Genomic DNA, 14,900 nt, shown 5'->3' with positions numbered 1-14,900 from the left:
TCGTCCCATCCTCTCGTCGAATTACAGTATGCAGACGACGCTTGCATCTGCGCTCACTCGGAGGTCGAACTCCAAACCATCGTCAATACCTTCACCTAAGCGTATGAGAGCATAGGCCTTACACTAAACATCTGTAAGACAAAGGACCTCTACCAACCTGCCCACGCCACACAGTACTGCCCCCCGATTATCAAACTCCATGACAAGGCCTTGGACAACATGGACCACTTTCCATGCCTCAGGAGCCTACTGTCAACAAGGGCAGACGTCGATGACGGAGTCCAACACCGCCTTTAGTGTGCCAGTGCAGCCTTCGGTCGCCTGAGGAAGAGAGTGTTTGAAGACCAGGGGGGAAAAATTCAGTTGGTTGCACCTCCTGTTAGCACCTTAAGAGGGCGCTAACGGGACGCAAACCAACTAACGCCCGGGCACGGCACTGCCCATGCCTCCCGCAAAATTCAGCGGGAAGTTAGTGGTGGTGCTAACCGGTAGCGCCCTGCGGCGCTGCACCGCTGGCGGTGACATCATTGGTGTGCACAGCACCCCGCTCACGCCCCGGCCACGATCTTCGGGAGCGCCCCCCGACTTACTGCTGGACGCTATGTCCGACGGGGTCAGGGGGGCGTACCTGCGGCCAGAGAGGTGCAATTTAAAGACGAGGTGCGGGGCAGCCATTTTTGTTGCTGGCCACCTGCCAGCACCTGCCTGCGCTCCCATCCCAGACCTCCTGAAATGTGCCCCCCGCGGAGTGCTGGCTGCGCTCCAAGAGCCCGGCACTTCTCGAGTGCCGGGCTCTTTTGCCTGTACTTCCGATCCCCGGGGGCCCAGCTGAGCCCCAGGTCGCGCTGCACAAGGCCCCTCCCCTTTAAGAAGGGGAGGAAGGCCTGCAATACCGTGGCGCGACATCCACAGCGTGTGGCGATGCGGCACATAACGCCACAATATTGACTCGCAACGCCCTAAGAGGGATGCAGGGCGCTTCCAGTAGCGCCCCGCTTCCCCCTTGGTGCGCAACCACTCAAGTTCCAGTGTGGGGGTGCTAATTTTTCTGAGGCATACACGCCCTGCTGTATGCCTCAGAGACATGGATCATGTACAGCAGGCACCTCAAAGCACTGGAGAGGTACCACCAACGCTGCCTCCCTAAGATCCTGCAAATCCATTGGCAGGATAGGCACACCAACGTCAGTGTTCTCGCTCAGGCCAACATCCCCAGCATTGAAGCTTTGACCACGCTCGATCAGCTCCGATGGACGGGTGACATTGTCCGCATGCCAGATACGAGACTCCAAAAACAAGCGCTCTACTTGGAGCTCCAACATGGCAAGAGAGCCCCAGGTGGGCAGAGGAAACGCTTCAAGGACACGCTCAAAGCCTCCTTGAAAAAGTGCAACGTCCCCACCGACACCTGGGAATCCCTGGCCCAAGATCGCACAAAGTGGAGGAGAAGCATCTGGGAAGGCGCCGAACACCTCGAGTCTCTTCACCGGGAGCAAGCGGAAGCCAAGCGCAAGGAGCACACGTCAACCCAAGCACCCCAGCCACCTGCCCGCCCACCCGCCCCTTCAACCACCATCTGCCCCACCTGTGACAGAGACTGCAGGTCCCGCTCGCATTGGACTCACCAGTCACCTGAGAACTCATTTTTAATGTGGAAGCAAGTCATCCTCGGTTCCGAGGGACTGCCTAAGAAGAAGATTTGCACTTTTTCTTTTTATCTCTAGCTTACATGATTGTCAACTGATATTAGAATGTTCAAACAAGCTCTGACGTTAACTCAGTAAATGTGCTAATTGCTAATTAGTTGAACACATTTCACCTGTATTTACTCATGTTCACACTTCATTTTCCTTGGAAAAATAATTAGCTTCAGAATCAGCCCTAGTGACCAAATCTTCTAAAGTTTCTCAAATGATCCTCCTCATTGCTCTCCCACTCTTTTTCCTCCCCTCCTGTGCAGCAAGAGCCAAGTCCGTGGCACTACGAGTGGCTCAGCTGCACAGGAGGGGAGGAAAAAGAGTGGGAGAGCAATAGTGATAGGGGATTCTATCGTAAGGGGAACAGATAGACGTTTCTGTGGCCGCAGATGTTACCTCCCTGGTGCCAGGGTCAAGGATGTCACTGAACAGCTGCAGGGCATTCTGAAGGGGGAGGGCGAACAGTCAGAGGTCGTGGTTCACATTGGTACCAATGACATGGGTAGAAAGAGGGATGAGGTGCTGCAACAAGAATTTAGGGAGCTAGGTAGCAGATTAAAAAGGAGGACCTCAAAGGTTGTGTGGTAAACCACTTTTATCGTTCACTATCGTTACACTATGGTTATCACTGTTTATATCATTACACTATGGTTATCACTGTTTACACTGTTGTGTCACTACACAAGATCACCTCTTGTCACGCTGTTATACCTGGGCTGACCACAGCTGACTCCGCCCATGGCTCCGCCTGCTTGCCCAGGTATAAAGGTGGTCGACTGGCTGGTATTCCTCCTTGTTGGACCCGATCGCCCACGAGGGTGGGCTCTGTTATTTAGCCAATAAAAACCTGTAGTTACTATCTTAACTCGTCGCTTTTCATTGGATGAATTGATAGGTATATCAATTTTATTGGCTAAATTTTGAAATGAGTGGATCGGAGCAGCAAAACGACCAGCCAAACGGCCAGCTACAACAGCCACAGCAGCCGGCCTGGCTGCGAGCCCTCCGACCGCCGTACCTGGATCTAAACCCACAGGCAGCAAACTCAGCCCTCGACTTCAAACACTGGCTGAGCTGTTTCGAATCCTACCTGGGAGAATCCGGCATGCCTCCGGGATCCAAACTAAGAGTTCTGACTGCCCAAGTGAGCCCTAAAGTATTTGCATTCATCCAGGACCTTACTACATACGAGGACGCCCTCAACCTGCTGAAAGAGCAGTACCGGAGCCCGGTAAACTCTATGTATGCCAGACATCTCCTAAGATCCCGCTCGCAACAGCCAGGAGAGTCTGTAGATGAATTTTTACGGGCGCTACAAACACTCGGCAGGGACTGTGACTTTAAAGCTGTAACGGCTGCAGAAAATACTGAAGGGAATATCCGCGATGCCTTCGTGAAAGGCCTTCGGTCCGACTACTCACGGCAAAGACTGCTCGAATCAAAGGACCTCGACCTGAATACAACTGCTGCCCTCGCTCGCTCTCTGGAAGTGGCCCATCGGGACCTCGAGGCGTACTCCAGGTACTGTGCTGCGCGACCCTGGGACTCCGGCCCGACCCCGGCCGCAATACCCCTCGCACCGCCGCCTCTGGGACCTACCTCAGCGTCGGCGTCCCAGAACCAATCGGGACCGCCACCCCCGGTACCGGCTGCGACATCGGAGCCCTGCGATCGGGCCACCGGCTGCTTCTTCTGTGGCCAGGCGAAACACCCGAGGACGCGCTGCCCTGCAAGAAACGCGACTTGCTCCGATTGCCACAAGAAAGGCCACTTCGCGAAGGCCTGCAGGGGGAGAGCCACAGACGCCAGCAGTGCCTCATGCGAGTTGTGGGGGCGGCCATCTTTCATCAAGGCCACAGATGCCAGTATCCCCTCGTGTGAGTCGTGGGGGCGGCCATCTTTGATCAAGGCCACCAACGCCAGCAATGCCTCATGTGAATTGTGGGGGCGGCCATCTTCTCCGCCATTTTATTCAACATTTTGCCCACCACACTCGACCGCCACCTTGTCTCCAGACCCGACCACCGCCTCACCCGCAGACTACAGCAGCTCGCTCAGCCATACACTAGCCTCCGTCACACTGGACCAAGCTCGCCCGCATCACCTGTCCAAGTCCATGATGGACATCAAAGTAAACGGCCACGCCACGACCTGCCTGTTCGACAGCGGAAGCACGGAGAGTTTCATCCATCCAGACACGGTGAGCCACTACTCCCTCACTGTCCAGCCAACGCGCAACCGGATCTCGATGGCGTCGAGGTCCCATTCTACAGACATCAGCGGCTACTGTGCTGTGACCCTGTCGGTTAGGGGCACGGAGTATAAAAATTTTAAACTCCTCGTCCTGCCCCAGCTCTGCGCTGCCGTCCTACTAGGGCTGGACTTCCAATCCCACCTTCAAAGTGTCACTTTGGCATACGGTGGACCCCTCCCTCCACTCACAGTCGACAACCAGCAGCCTTTAAACCGCCCACCGCATACCACCTGCGGCCTATCCACCCTCAAGGTCCCGCCCCCCTCCCTGTTCGCTAACCTCACCCGCGACTGTAAACCCGTCGCCACCAAGAGCAGGCGGTACAGCGCCGGGGACAGAGCTTTTATTAGCTCTGAGGTGCAGCGTCTCCTGAAGGAGGGCATCATCGAGAGGAGCAACAGCCCCTGGCGTGCCCAGGTCATAGTCGTTAAGACCGGCAATAAAAACCGCCTGGTCATCGACTACAGCCAAACCATAAACCGGTACACCCAGCTGGACGCATACCCCCTTCCCCGCATATCTGATATGGTCAATCAGATTGCACAGTACCGGGTATTCTCCACCATCGACTTTAAGTCGGCCTATCACCAACTCCCTATCCGCCCAGAGGACCGCCAGTATACCGCCTTCGAGGCGAATGGCCGCCTCTACCACTTCCTTAGGGTTCCCTTCGGCGTCACCAATGGGGTTTCGGTCTTCCAAAGGGAGATGGACCGGATGGTTGACCAGAACGGGCTGCAGGCCACGTTCCCTTATCTAGATAACGTCACCATCTGCGGCCGCGACCGGCAGGACCACGATGTTAATCTGGAGAAATTCCTCCGTACGGCCGAACGGCTGAACCTCACTTACAATAAGGAGAAATGCGTGTTTAACACCTCGCGTCTCGCCATCCTCGGCTGTGTAGTAGAGAACGGAGTCATCGGCCCCGACCCCGAAAGAATGCGCCCCCTCATGGAGCTTCCCCTCCCCCACTGTCCAAAGGCGCTGAAGAGAACCCTGGGGCTCTTCGCCTACTATGCCCAATGGGTGCCGAATTATGCGGACAAAGCCAGGCCCCTCATGAAGTCAACCTCCTTCCCCCTGACGGCAGAAGCGTGCGCAGCCTTCTCCCTCATAAAGGGAGACATTGCTAAGGCCACAATGCACGCGGTGGATGAGTCCATCCCTTTCCAAGTGGAGAGCGATGCATCCGACTTCGCCCTAGCAGCAACCCTTAACCAGGCGGGGAGACCTGTGGCCTTCTTCTCAAGGACCCTCCAGGGCCCTGAGATCCGACACTCTTCGGTCGAGAAGGAGGCCCAGGCGATCGTGGAGGCAGTAAGACGCTGGAGGCATTACCTGGCAGGCAAACGATTTACCCTCCTCACCGACCAGCATTCGGTCGCTTTTATGTTTAATAACAAGCTGAGGGGCAAAATCAAGAACGACAAGATCTTGAGGTGGAGAATCGAGCTCTCCACCTATGATTATGATATCTTGTACCGGCCGGGTAAACTGAACGAACCCCCAGATGCTCTATCACGAAGTACATGCGCCAACGCGCAAATTGATAGACTGCAGACCCTCCACAACGACCTCTGCCACCCCGGGGTCACCAGACTTTACCACTTCATTAAGGCCCGCAACCTGCCCTACTCCATCGAGGAGGTCAGGACCATGACCAGGAACTGCCAAACCTGTGCCGAATGCAAACCGCATTTCTTTAGGCCGGACAGAGCAAGCCTGATCAAGGCCACCCGCCCCTTCGAGCGCTTGAGCATTGATTTTAAGGGGCCCCTCCCGTCCTCTGACCGTAATGTGTACTTCCTCAACATCATTGATGAGTACTCCCGTTTCCCCTTTGCCTTCCCCTGCCCAGACATGACCAGTACCACGGTCATCAAATGCCTGAACGACCTCTTCGCCTTGTTCGGGTTCCCGAACTATATACATAGCGACCGGGGCTCATCCTTCATGAGCGAGGAACTTCGCCAGTTCCTACTAGCAAGAGGCATTGCTGCAAGCAGGACCACCAGCTACAACCCCCGAGGGAACGGCCAGGTGGAAAGAGAGAACGCGACTGTCTGGAAGGCCGTTCTCTTAGCCTTAAAGTCTAAGGGCCTGCCAACCTCTCGCTGGCAGGAAGTCCTCCCGGCAGCGCTGCATTCCATCCGGTCACTGCTTTGCACGGCCATTAACGCCACCCCCCATGAACGAATGTTTGTTTTCCCCAGGAAGTCGACTACGGGAACCTCGCTACCAACATGGCTGACTTCTCCGGGGCCCGTCTTGCTGCGAAAGCACGTGAGGGCCCATAAAATGGACCCCCTGGTCGAGAGGGTGGACCTCCTGCACGCCAACCCCCAGTACGCCTATGTGGCATACCCAGACGGGCGGGAGGACACAGTCTCCTTACGAGACCTTGCACCCTCGGGCTCCCCTGAGACACCACCGTTACCCCCCACCCCCCCAAATCCAGCCCAGGTAGACGGCATGCCGGAACCCCACGAGCCTTCACCGACCACGCAGACACCAGCATTAACATCGGATACTGCATCACCGCCGCCGCTGCTGCGCCGATCAGAAAGACTTACGAGGCCTCCGGACAGACTGACATACCCGAACTGGTAGTACACTTCACCCCGCCGGACTCAAATCTAAACAAGGGGTGAATGTGGTAAACCACTTTTATCGTTCACTATCGTTACACTATGGTTATCACTGTTTATATCGTTACACTATGGTTATCACTGTTTACACTGTTGTGTCACTACACAAGGTCACCTCTTGTCACGCTGTTATACCTGGGCTGACCACAGCTGACTCCGCCCATGGCTCCGCCTGCTTGCCCAGGTATAAAGGTGGTCGACTGGCTGGTATTCCTCCTTGTTGGACCCGATCGCCCACGAGGGTGGGCTCTGTTATTTAGCCAATAAAAACCTATAGTTACTATCTTAACTCGTCGCTTTTCATTGGATGAATTGATAGGTATATCAGCTTGCAATCTCTGGATTACTCCCGGTGCCACGTGCTAGTGAGTATAGGAATAGGAGGATAGAGCAGATGAATGTGTGGTTAAAGACTTGGTGCAGGAGGGAGGGCTTTAGTTTCCTGGATCACTAGGTCTGCTTCTGGGGAAGGTGGGACCTGGACAAGTCGGACGGGTTGCACCTGAACCGGAACTGGACCAACATCTTGCGGGGAGGTTTGCTAGCACTGTTGGGGGGGGTTTAAACTAACTTGGCAGGGGGATGGGATACGGAGTGGAGCTATAGTAGGGGGTGATGCACAGCCAAATTTAGAGGAAAAAACAAGTCAGCCTGGAAGGCAGAGCAAATATGTAACGGCACAAGGGAGTATGGCAAGGCTAGGTGGCATTTATTTTAATGCAAGGAGTCTTGCGAGTAAGGCAGATGAACTGAAGGTGTTGATGAACACATGGGAGTGTGATATTGTTGCTATCACAGAGACATGGTTGAGGGAGGGGCAGGACTGGCAGCTCAATATTCCGGGGTATGGAATCTTCAGGCGAGACAGAGGGGGGTGTGAAAGAGATGGGGGTGTCGCAATATTAATCAAGGAGTCAATTACTGCTGTAAGGAGGGATGATATCTTAGCAGGTTTCTCTAACGAGGCCATATGGGTAGAACTTAAAAACAAAAAGGGGACAAGCACTTTGCTGGGAGTGTACTATAGGCCGCCAAACAGTCAGGGGGAGATAGAGGAACAGATATGTAGGCAAATCTCAGAGAAGTATAGAAATAATAGGGTAATAATAGTAGAGGATTTCAACTTCCCCAATATTAACTGGGATAGTCAGAGTGTGAAAGGCTTAGAGGATGTGGAATTCTTAAAGTGCATCCAGGAGAGCTTTTTGAGCCAGCATGTAGAAAGTCCTACAAGAGAGGGGGCGGTACTGGACCTAATTCTAGGGAATGTAGCCGGGCAAGTGGTAGAAGTGTCAGTAGGAGAGCATTTTGGTGACAGTGACCATAATTCGGTGAGATTTAAGGTAGTCATGGAAAAGGACAAAGATGGACTGGAAATAAAGTTTCTAAATTGGGGGAAGGCCGATTTTAATATGATAAGGCAGGATCTGGCCAAAGTGGACTGGGATCAGCTACTTGTAGGAAAATCCACATCAGAGCAGTGGGAGCCTTTCAGAAAGGAAACAGAGAGAGTACACGGCAACATGTTCCCGTAAAGGTCAAGGGTGGGACCAACAAGCCCAGGGAACCCTGGATCTCAAGGGATATACATGAATGGATTAGGAAAAAAAGGGAGACTTTTGGCAGATACAAAGGACTAAAAACAGTGGAAGCCCTCGAGAAGTATAGAAAGTGCAGGAGAGCGAAGAGGGGGCATGAAAAAACATTGGCAGGCAAAATAAAGGATAATCCCAAGGTGTTTTATAAGTATATTAAGAGCAAGAGAATAACCAGGGAAAGAGTAGGGCCCATTAGGGACCAAAGTGGCAATCTGTGTGTAGAGCCAGAAGATGTAGGTGAAACATAGAAACATAGAAGATAGGAGCAGGAGTAGGCCATTCGGCCCTTCAAGCCTGCTCCGCCATTCAATGAGATCATGGCTGATCATCCAAATTCAGTGCCCTGTCCCTGCTTTCTCCCCATATCCCTTGATCCCTTTAGTCTTAAGAAATATATCCAACTCCTTCTCGAATATATTTAATGAATTGGCCTCAACTGCCTTCTGTGGTAGAGAATTCCACAGGTTCACCACTCTCTGGGTGAAGAAATTCCTCCTCATCTCTGTCCTAAATGGCTTACCCCTTATCCCTAGACTGTGACCCCTGGTTCTGGACTCCCCGACGATCGGGAACATCCTTCCTGCATCTAGTCTGCCCAGTCCTGTCAGAATTTTATAAGTTTCAATGAGATCCCCTCTCATTCTTCTAAACTCCAATGAGTATAAGCCCAATCGACGCAATCTCTCCTCATACATCATTCCTGCCATCCCAGGTATCAGCCTGGTGAATCTTCGCTGCACTCTCTCCATGGCAAGAACATCCTTCCTCAGATAAGGCAACCAATACTGCACACAATACTCAAGGTGTGGTCTCACCAAGGCCCTGTACAACTGCAGCAAGACATCCTTGTTCCTGTACTCAAACCGTCTTGCTACGAAGGCCAACATACCATTTGCCTTCTTAAACACCTGCATGCTTACCTTCAGCGACTGGTGCACAACGACACACAGGTGTCGTTGCACTTCCCTTTCTCCCAATCTATTGCCATTCAGATAATAATCTGCCTTCCTGTTTTTGACACCAAAGTGGATAACCTCGCACATATCCACGTTATATTGCATCTGCCCAATCACCCAATCTGTCCAAATCATACTGGAGTTTCTCGGCATCTTCCTCACAGCACACACGTCCACCCAGCTTTGTGTCATCTGCAAACTTGGAGATATTACATCTAGTTCCCTCATATAGATCATTAATATATATTGTGAATAGCTGGGGTCCAAGGACCGATCCCTGCGGTACCCCACTATTCACTGCCTGCCACTCGGAAAAAGACCCGTTTATTCCAACTCTTTGCTTTCAGTCTGCCAACCAGTTCTCTATCCAAGTCAATACCTTGCCCCCAATCCCATGTGCCTTAACTTTACATGTTAATCTCTTATGCGGGACCTTATCGAAAGCCTTTTGAAAGTCCAAATACATAGAAACATAGAAGATAGGAGCAGGAGTAGGCCATTCGGCCCTTCGAGCCTGCTCCGCCATTCAATGAGATCATGGCTGATCATCCAAATTCAGTACCCTGTCCCTGCCTTCTCCCCATATCCCTTGATCCCTTTAGCCTTAAGAAATATACCTAACTCTTTCTTGAATATATTTAATGAACTGGCCTCCACTGCCCTCTGTGGCAGAGAATTCCACAGGTTCACCACTCTCTGGGTGAAGAAATTCCTCCTCATTTCAGTCCTAAATGGCTTACCCCTTATCCTTAGACTATGACCCCTGGTTCTGGACTCCCCGGCCATCAGAAACATCCTTCCTGCATCTAGTCTGTCCAGGCCTGACAGAATTTTATAAGTTTCGATGAGATCCCCTCTCAATCTTCTAAACTCCAGTGAGTATAAGCCCAATCGACACAATCTCTCCTCATACATCATTCCTGCCATCCCAGGTATCAGCCTGGTGAATCTTCGCTGCACTCCTTCCATGGCAAGAACGTCCTTCCTCAGGTAAGGCGACCAAAACTGCACACAATACTCAAGGTGCGGTCTCACCAAGGCCCTGTACAACTGTAGCAAGACATCCTTGTTCCTGTACTCGAACCCTCTTGCTACGAAGGCCAACATACCATTTGCCTTCTTAACTGCCTGCTGCACCTGCATGCTTACCTTCAGCGACTGGTGCACAATAACACCCAGGTCTCTTTGCACTTCCCCTTCTCCCAATCTATTGCCATTCAAATAATAATCTGCCTTCCTGTTTTTGCCACCAAATTTGGTTCTCCCTTATCTATTTTACCAGTTACATCCTCAAAAAATTCCAGTAGATTAGTCAAGCACGATTTACCTTTTGTATATCCATGTTGACTTTGTCCGATCCTGTCACTGTTTTCCAAGTGCTCTGCTATTACATCTTTTATAATGGACTCTAGCATTTTCCCCACTACCGATTTCAGGCTTACCAGTCTGTAATTCCCTGTTTTCTCTCTACCACCTTTTTTGAATAGTGGGGTAACAATAGCTACCCTCCAATCCATGGGTACTGTTCCAGATTCTATCGAATGTTGGAAGATGATCAGCAATGCATCTACTATTTCTAGGGCCAATTCCTTAAGTACCCTAGGATGTAGATTATCAGGCCCTGGGGATTTACCGGCCTTCAATCCCATCAATTTCCCTAACACCATTTCCCTACAAATACTGATTTCTTTCAGTTCCTCCCTTTCATCAGACCCTATGTTCCCCAACATCTCTGGGAGGTTATTTGTGTTCTCCTTTGTGAAGACAGTACCAAAATATGTATTTAATTGGTCAGCCATTTCTTTGTTCCCCATTATAAATTCCCCTGAGTCTGACTGCAAGGGACCTATGCTTGACTTCACCAATCTTTTTCTCTTCACATATCTATAAAAGCTTTTACAATCAGGTTTTAAATTAATATTTTGCATGTGTTCACTATGGAGAAGGACGATGTAGGCATAGAAATCAGGCAGGGGGATTGTGATATACTTGGACAAATTAGTATTGAGAGGGAGGAGGTACTAATGGTTTTAGTGGGCTTAAAAGTAGATAAATTCCCAGGCCCAGATGAGATGTATCCCAGGCTGCTGCGTGAGGCAAGGGAGGAGATTGCAGGGGCTCTGACACAAATTTTCAGAACCTCTCTGGCCACAGGGGAGGTGTCAGAGGACTGGAGGACAGCTATCGTAGTACCATTATTCAAGAAGGGTAGTAGGGATAAACCAGGGAATTACAGGCCAGTGAGCCTAACATCAGTGGTAGGGAAATTATTGGAAAAAATTCTAAGGGACAGAATTAGTCTCCACTTGGAGAGGCAAGGATTAATCAGGGATAGTCAGCATGGCTTTGTCAGGGGGAGATCATATCTAACCAATTTGATTGAATTTTTTGAGGGGCTGACTAGGTGTGTGGATGAGGGTAGTACAGTTGATGCATCCTACATGGACTTCAGTAAGGTTTTTGACAAAGTCCCACATGAGAGACTGGTCAAGAAGGTAAGTGCCCATGGGATCCAGGGCAATTTGGCACATTGGATCCAAAATTGGCTTAGTGGCAGGAGGCAGAGGGTGATGGTCGAAGGTTGTTTTTGTGACTAGAAGCCTGTGTCCAGTGGGGTACCGCAGGGATCGGTGCTGGGCCCTTTGCTGTTTGTAGTGTACATTAATGATTTAGATGTGAATGTAGGAGGTATGATCAGTAAGTTTGCAGATGACACAAAAATTGGTAAATAGCAAGGAGGGAAGCCTCAGGCTACAGGACGATATAGACAGGATGGTTAGATGGGCAGAACAGTGGCAAATGGAATTTAACCCTGAAAAGTGTGAGGTGATGTATTTTGGGAGGATTAACAAGGCAAGGGAATACACAATGAATGGTAAGACCCTAGGAAGGACAGAGGATCAGAGGGACCTTGGTGTGCATGTACATAGATCCCTGAAGGCAGCAGGACAGGTAGATAAGATGGTTAAAAAGACATATGGTATACTTGCGTTCATTAGCCGAGGCATAGAATATAAGAGCAGGAAGGTTATGATGGAGCTGTATAAAACACTGGTTAGGCCACAGCTGGAATACTGTGTGCAGTTCTGGTCGCCACACTACAGGAAGGATGTGATTGCATTGGAGAGGGTGCAGAGGAGATTCACCAGGATGTTACCTGGGCTGGAGCGCTTCAGCTATGAAGAGAGACTGGACAGGCTGGGGTTGTTTTCCTTAGAGCAGAAAAGGCTGAGTGGGGACCTGATTGGGGTGTACAAAATTATGAGGGGCATAGATAGGGTAGATAGAAAGGAACTTTTCCCCTTAGTTGAGGGGTCAATAACCAGGGGGCATAGTTTCAAGGTAAGGGGCAGGAGGTTTAGAGGGGATTTGAGGAAAAACTTTTTCACCCAGAGGGTGGTTGGAATCTGGAACTCACTGCCTGAAAGGGTGGTAGAGGCAGGAACCCTCACAACATTCAAGAAGCATTTAGATGAGCACTTGAAACACCATAGCATACAAGGCTACGGACCAAATGCTGGAAAATGGGATGAGAATAGACAGGGCTTGATGGCCGGTGTGGACACGATGGGCCGAAGGGCCTCTTTCTGTGCTGTATAACACTATATAGGGCTGGATTTTCATTGGGCCATGGAAACGGGATTGGAGGCATGTGGGAGGTTAAACTTGCATAAACTGGTGGGCGGGCCTCATCCCGCCTCCATCCCGCCTCCAAGCAATTTAAAATAATTTGTGTCTAGTGGTCCCGTCTCCGTTCCGCCTCCAGGAGATGGGATAGGCCGTTAAGGCCCTTAAGAAGCACTAAATTGGCTCTATAATGCCATTTTGATATGCCTTTGTGATTTTAACCCTTTTCCCACGTGAAACACTCCTGTTCTGAAACACGACGGTGAAACCTGGCAGGAGCACAATTGGATTGCTGACTCTCAGCTGCAGGTCAACCATTAAATAGTAGAATTGATCAGCCATCATTTGCAGGTGGCAGGACTTTGTTGTCTCAGGTCTGGGGGAACTTTTAGAAGGCATAACCACAGCTGTGGAAGTTTGGAGCCTGACACCCATCTCCAGTGTGACCTCCTGGGAAACCCCTCTCGCCACCTTGACTGAGCGCTTCCTCAACTGAGGCATATACCAGAAGCGTGGGTGCCATTTATTTCCTTCTGGGCATTAGATGAGGAGGAAGACCAGCTGCGGCACCAGCAGGGCCAGGAACAACAGCAGCACCAACAGCAGCAGCAACAACAGGAGCGATAAGCTGCTGCTCACTCATCTGAAGATGCATAGGCCAGAAGGGGTCAGCGCATGGTAGCCCGTCGGCGCAGGAGATACCCCCCAAACAGGGGCTACAGACACAGGGTCAGCTACCTCAACATGTCTGAGCAGCAGTGCCAAAGGCGGCTCCGACTTTCGCGAGAGGTAGTGGATGACATCTGCGCAATGCTGCAACAATACCTGCAGCCCAGAGGACCAGGTGGACAACCTTTACCAGTGGCCATCAAAGTCACCACCGCACTCAACTTTTTTGCCTCAGGCTCCTTCCAGGGATCAGCAGCAGACATCAGCGGCATCTGCCAAGTGGCCGCACACACTTGCATCACGCAGGTAACCGATGCCCTCTTTGCCATCGCGCACAATCACATCCATTTCACCAAGGATCAAGCCAGTGTCATGGCGCGTGCGATTGGATTTGCTAATCTGGCAGGCTTTCCAAGGGTGCAGGGCGTCGTTGACTGCACACATTTGGCCCTTAAGGCACCCCATCGCAATCCAGGTATGTTTGTCAACCGCAAGGGCTTCCACTCCCTCAACGTTTAGCTGGTGTGTGACCACAGGATGGAAATTTTGCATGTTTGTGCCAAGTACCCTGGCAGTTGCCATGACTCCTTCATACTGCGCCAGTCTAGAGTGCCTCTGCTATTCAGTCCGCCAGACCAACTTTTCGGATGGCTACTTGGAGACAAGGGCTATCCCCTGAGGACGTGGCTAATGACGCCGTTGAGGAGGCCATCCAAAGAAGCTGAGGAGAGCTACACTCCAGCCACATGTCCACCAGAACCATAATCGAGCAAAGCATCGATTTGCTGAAGATGCGCTTCAGATGCCTGGATAGATCAGGTGGAGCCCTGCAGTACTCAGCAGCCAGGGTCTCCAGAATCATTGTGGTTTGCTGTGCACTTCACAACATGGCACAGCGTCGTGGCTTGCAGATTCCTGAGGACCAAGTGGCTCCTCACATATCCTCAAATGAGGAGGAGGAGGAGGAGAGTGAACACGATAATCTTGCAGAGGCCCATCAACCAGCGGCAGCAGTAGGTGAGAACATAGCTGCCCGGGATGCAAGGAACGCACTCATCTTAGCCAGATTTGCTTAGCCTAGCCACTCGAGCACTTTTGCCTCGCAGCTTCTTACCTGAGCATCGACAGTGGCCAAGAACCAGCTGATTCCTAGCAATTTGACCACCATACTGACAATTGCAAGTAATCCTAAGCCCTCAATATGGAAGTCCCATTCACCAAATGACACACACCACAACTACAGCAGTAGCCATCAGATTTTTCATTTACATTATTCATCTGATGGCTTTTCCACATAAAACATCAAATTTCACCCAAGTGACTACCCTTGTGACTATTTGTGCAGTGTCTTTCTCTTACGCGTGCTCCTACGTGGTGCTTCCCCTGTGGATTCAGCAGATGTGGAGGCCCCTTGCTCACTTTCCTGCTGCTCCTGTCTCGACACCTTT

The sequence above is a fragment of the Somniosus microcephalus genome, chromosome 1, assembly GCF_052327205.1.
Source record: "Somniosus microcephalus isolate GS21.2 chromosome 1, FLI_Smic_1.0, whole genome shotgun sequence".
NCBI lineage: Eukaryota > Metazoa > Chordata > Chondrichthyes > Squaliformes > Somniosidae > Somniosus > Somniosus microcephalus.
Note: the sequence above shows the minus strand (reverse complement) of the source record.